Source organism: Chiloscyllium plagiosum, chromosome 30, assembly GCF_004010195.1.
Source record: "Chiloscyllium plagiosum isolate BGI_BamShark_2017 chromosome 30, ASM401019v2, whole genome shotgun sequence".
NCBI lineage: Eukaryota > Metazoa > Chordata > Chondrichthyes > Orectolobiformes > Hemiscylliidae > Chiloscyllium > Chiloscyllium plagiosum.
Genome location: NC_057739.1, coordinates 46,855,881 through 46,861,442, shown reverse-complemented (window position 1 = coordinate 46,861,442; position 5,562 = coordinate 46,855,881).

The following is a 5,562-nucleotide window of genomic DNA, read 5'->3' as shown; positions in this document are numbered from 1 at the left end:
GGATTGGACATTCTGGAGGCAGGAAACATGTTTCCGCTGATGGGCGAGTGCTGAACCAGAGGACACAGCTTAAAAATACGGGGTAGATCATTTAGGACAGAGATGAGGAGAAACTTGTTCACCCAGAGAGTGGTGGCTGTGTGGAATGCTCTGCCCCAGAGGGCAGTGGAGGCCCAGTCTCTGGATTCATTTAAGAAAGAGTTGGATAGAGCTCTCAAGGATAGTGGAAACAAGGGTTATGGAGATAAGGCAGGAACAGGATACTGATTAAGGATGATCAGCCATGATCATATTGAATGGTGTGCAGGCTCGAAGGGCAGAATGGCCTACTCCTGCACCTACTGTCTATTGTCTATTGTATTATAGAAACATAGAAACTAGGAGCAGGAGTAGGTCATTTGACCCTTTGATCCTGATTCGCCATCCATTATTATCATAGCTGATCAGTCTATAGCCTGCTACAGCTTTACCCCGTATCCAGCTATATTCAACTCCTTCCTGAAATCATAGTGTTTTGGCCTCAACTTCTTTTTGAGATAGTGAATTCAACAGGCCCACCACTTTCTTGGTGAAGAGATTTCTCCTCATCTCAGTCCTAAATAGTTCACCTGGTACTCTTAGACTGGCACTCCTGTCTCTGGACTCCTCTATCATCAGGAACATCCTTCCTACATCGATCCTGGTAATTCCTGTTAGAATTTCATAGGTCTATATGAAATCCACCCCTTATTCTTCTGAACTCTAGCACAGTTGCTCAATGGTTAGCACTGCTGCCTCACAGCCCCAGGGATCCGGGTTCAATCCCACCCTCAGGCAACTGTCTACGTGCTTGCACGTTCTCCCCGTGTCTGTGTAGATTTCCTCTGGGGGCTCAGGTTTCCTCCCACAATCCAAAGATGTACAGGTTAGCTGGATTGACCATGTTGAAATTGTACATAGTGTTCAGGGATATGTAGATTAGGTGGATTTGCCATGATAAATGCAGGTTTACAGGATATGCTAGGGGTTTTGGTCTGAGTGGGAGGCTCTTCAGAGGGTCAGTGTGGATTCAATAGGCCGAATAGCCTCCTTCCCCAGTGTCAGGGTTTTATAATTCTGTGAAATATAATCCTAATTGATTCAACCTCTCCTCATATGTCAGTCCTGCCATCCCAGGGATCAGTCTGGTAAACCTTCACATCACCCCACCAATAACAAAAACATCCATACTCAGATTAGGAGATCAAAACTGCACACAATACTCCAGGTGTGGCCCTGTACGGTTGTAGCAAGACATCCCTGCTCCTGTATGCGAATACTCTTGCTCTGAAGGCCAACATATCATTTGCCTCCTTGATCAGGTGCTGCTCCTGTATGCTTATCTTCAGTGACTGGTGTACAGGGATACCCAAGTCTCATTGCACATTCCCCTCTCTATTTATAGGCACAGAGATAATAATCTGCTTTCCTGATTTCGCTCCCAAAGTGGTAACATCACATATATCCATATTACATTGCATCTGTCAAGCATCTGGGCAAAAGTGAGGACTGTAGATGCTGGAAACCAGAGTTTAGATTAGAGTGGTGCTGGAAAAACACAGCAGGTCAGACAGCATCCGAGGAGCAGGAAAATTGATGTTTCGGGCAAAAGCCCTTTATCAGGAATTTGCCTGAAACGTCGATTTTCCTGCTCCTTGGATGCTGCCTGACCTGCTGTGCTTTTCCCGCGCCTCACTCTAATCTAGACTCTGTCATGCATCTGCTCAGCTTGTCCAAATCACACTGAAACATCTCCACATTCTCTGAACAATTCATCCTTCCACCCAGTTTTGTACTGCCTGCAGATTTGGAGGGATATCACATTTTAGTTCCCTCATCTAAAAGATTAATACATATTGTGAATAGCTGGGGACCAAGCACCAATCCCTGCAGTACACCCCTAGTCACTGTATGTCATTTGGAAAAAAAATCCATAGGCTTTGTTTTCTGTCTGCTAACGAATTTTCCATCTATCTTAACACATTATGCCTAATCCCATGCACTTAATTTTACACACTTATCTCTTATGTGGGATATTGTTGAAAGCTTTCTTAAAGTCCAAATAAACCATATCCACTGGTAGATTTTGCAGGCTTGATTTCCCTATCATTAATCCACACTGACTCTGTCTGATCTTGTCATGGTTTTCCAAATCGAAGAGTGTAGTGCTAGAAAAGTACAGCTGGTCAGGCAGCATCTGAGGAGCAGGAGAATCGATATTTTGGGCATAAACCCTTCATCAGGAATGAGGCTTATGGGCTGGGGGGCTGTGAGATAGATGGGGAGGGTCATCTTCCACCTTGGGACCCTGCAACCATACGGGATCAATGTGGATTTCCCCATTTTCCCCATTTCCCCTTCCCCCACACTATCCCAGTCCCAATCTTCCAACTTGGCACTGCCCTCTTGACCTGCCCGTCGTCTTTCCCACCTATCCGTTCCACCTTCCTGTCTAACATATCACCTTTACCCTCGCCTTCATTTACCTATCACATTCCCAGCTACTTTCCCTCCAGCCCCACCCCCTCCCATTTATCTCTCAACCCCCTTGGCCCACAAGCCTCATTCCTTATGAAGGGCTTATGCCCAAAATATCAATTCTCCTGCTCCACAGATGCTGCCTGACCTGCTGTGCTTTTCCAGCAACACTCTCTAGACTCTGATTTCCAGCATCTGCAGTCCTCACTTTCTCCATGGTTTTCCAAGTATTCAGTTATTGTATCTTCTATAATGGACTGCAGAATTTTCCCCACTACAATAAAATGAGTCACTCCTCTTCCTGGCCTTTGGTTTTCATACAATCATCAATATTTTCCTGTGCAGTGCTGCTGTAGCTCAAGACCCAAGCACATTCCTTACTCTTCTATTTATTTACCAGCAATTCACACCATTGTGTTAAAATAAGAATTACAGAATATAATTAAAAGTGTTAACTTGGAGAGGTAAGAGTTAAATTTGTGAACATCTGATTAAAAACAGCTGGCAGCATGAAATATTGAAGCAGCCAATAGTTTTCCTGAAAGAGTATAATCCAATTCTCAGACTGGGATCAGGTGCTTCATATTTTTCACAAAAGCTTTACATATTTATAAAGGAAATTCATAAACTGGATGCCACAGTGCAGTGTTAGGAAATGAAGGGAAATCTGTCTGAGACAAGTTAAAGTCGTAGTCACTTGCAGTAAGTTGGAATTATTTCTCACCAACATCTTCAATGCATAAAAGAAATTACCAATCACCAACTAAACGACAAAGACTATAGGCTGAATAGCCACATTCTGTGCTGTATTAAACTTTGATTATTAAATGAATCTGAGTTTCAGAAAAACCAAAAACTGTTCGATATAGAAAGATTTACACATACTTAATGCATTTCACAGCCTCAGCATGTCCCAACGCGCTTTATAAACAACAAACAACTTTTTGAAGTGCAGTCACTTCTGTATTACACAAAACACAGCAACTAATCTTTGCATAGCAAGATTCCACAGACTACAATAGACACTATGTAATTCGTTTTCAGCAATATTAATTAAGAGACACATGCAATTAGAATACCAGGAATGAGATTGATTGCAGATAAAGCTACCTGTCTTCAAAATATATCATCAGCTGACTTACTTCTCCCAGGCGAAAGTGAGGACTGCAGATGCTGGAGATTAGAGTCGAGAGTGTGGTGCTGGAAAAGCACAGCAGGTCAGGCAGTATCTGTTGTGCAGGAGGATTGACGTTTCAGGCAAAAGCTCTTCATCAGGAATTAGCCTTCATCCTCATTCCTAATGAAGGGCTTTTGCCCGAAACGTCGATTTCCCTGCACCTCGGATGCTGCCTGACCTGCTGTGCTTTTCCAGCACCACACTCCTGACTTACTTCTCCCTCAAAAGCCTTTGTTTATTTAATGCATCAAGTGATATTACCTCCACAATATAACACTCCCTCAGCACCGACCCTCTGACAGTGTGGCACTCCCTCAGCACTGACTCTCCAAAAGTGTGGCACTCCCTCGGTGCTGACCTTCTGACAGTGCAGCATTCCCTCAGTACTGACTCTCCAACAATACAACACTCCCTCGGCACTGACCCTCCAACAGTGCGGTGCTCTCTGAACCTCAAATTGTAAATGTTTCTTCAGTATTGAGCTTTAATGGATGAAGGGATGGAATGGATTATGGATTGATTTTCTGATAATTCAGGCATAAGTAGGAAAGCATATTGGGAGATAGGGCACAATAATTTTTAAAGACAGTTGGAGGCTTCTCAGACACTGAAGCAGTTCATGTCTATAAGCAGCAAAATCTGGACAACATTCAGGCTTTGACTGATGAGTGGCAAGCAGCAGTCACTCAAGCAGGAAGAATAAAAAAGCAGAGTACTACTTAAATTGTTACAGAATTGTGAGGTGTTCAGGGATGTAGATGTTAGGATGCACGAGTCACAAGCATTAGGATGCAGGTACAGCACTTAATCATATAGGGTAAAGGGATGCCATCCTTTATTACAAGAGGAATTGAATATAAAAGTAAGCATATAATTTTCAGTTATACAGTGCATTGGTGAGACCACATCTCAAATACCGTGTGCAGTTTTGGTCTCCTGATTTAAGGAATGATATAAATGCTGGAATGAGTGGGTTGTCTTATGAGGAAAGGTTGGACAGACTGGGCTTGCTTCCACTGGAATTTAGAGAGTGAGGGGTGTACAAGATTGTGAATGGTCTTCCATATTCCCACTTTCTGTCCATACTACTGGATGCTTTTAATGTCTAAACATTTATCAATCTTTCTTGAACATACTCAATGACCTGACCTCCACAGCCTTCTATGGTAGAGAATTTCATAGGTTCACCATGATCTGAGTGTAGGAATACTTCATCTCAGCCTAAATGGCTTACGCCATATCCTGAGACTGTGGCCCCTGGTTCTTGATTCACCAACCTGGGAAAACATCCTCCTACATCTAGTTTGATCAGTTGTGTTAGAATTTTCAATGTTTCAATCAGATCCCCGCATGTCTTCCAAAATCTACTGGATACAGGCCCAGTCAAATCAATCTCTCCTCATAGTAGTCCTCCCATCCCCAAAAACAGCCTAGTGAACCTCAACTGCACCCTGTGTCCATATCAGGTATATCCTTATTTTGTAGGGAGACAATGCCATACTCCAGACCACCGCACTGTGATTCATTTATAGACATAAATGATTTGGATAGGAGCATAAGAGGTATAGTTAGTAAGTTTGCAGATGACACCAAAATTGGAGGTGCAGTGGAAAGCGAAGAGGGTTACCTCAGATTACAACAGGATCTGGACCAGATGGGCCAATGGGCTGAGAAGTGGCAGATGGAGTTTAATTCAGATAAATGTGAGGTGCTGCATTTTGGGAAAGCAAATCTTAGCAGGACTTATACACTTAATGGTAAGGTCCGAGGGAGTGTTGCTGAACAAAGAAACCTTGGAGTGCAGGTTCATAGCTCCTTGAAAGTGGAGTCGCAGGTAGATTGGATAGTGAAGAAGGCATTTGGTATGCTTTCCTTTATTGGTCAGAGTA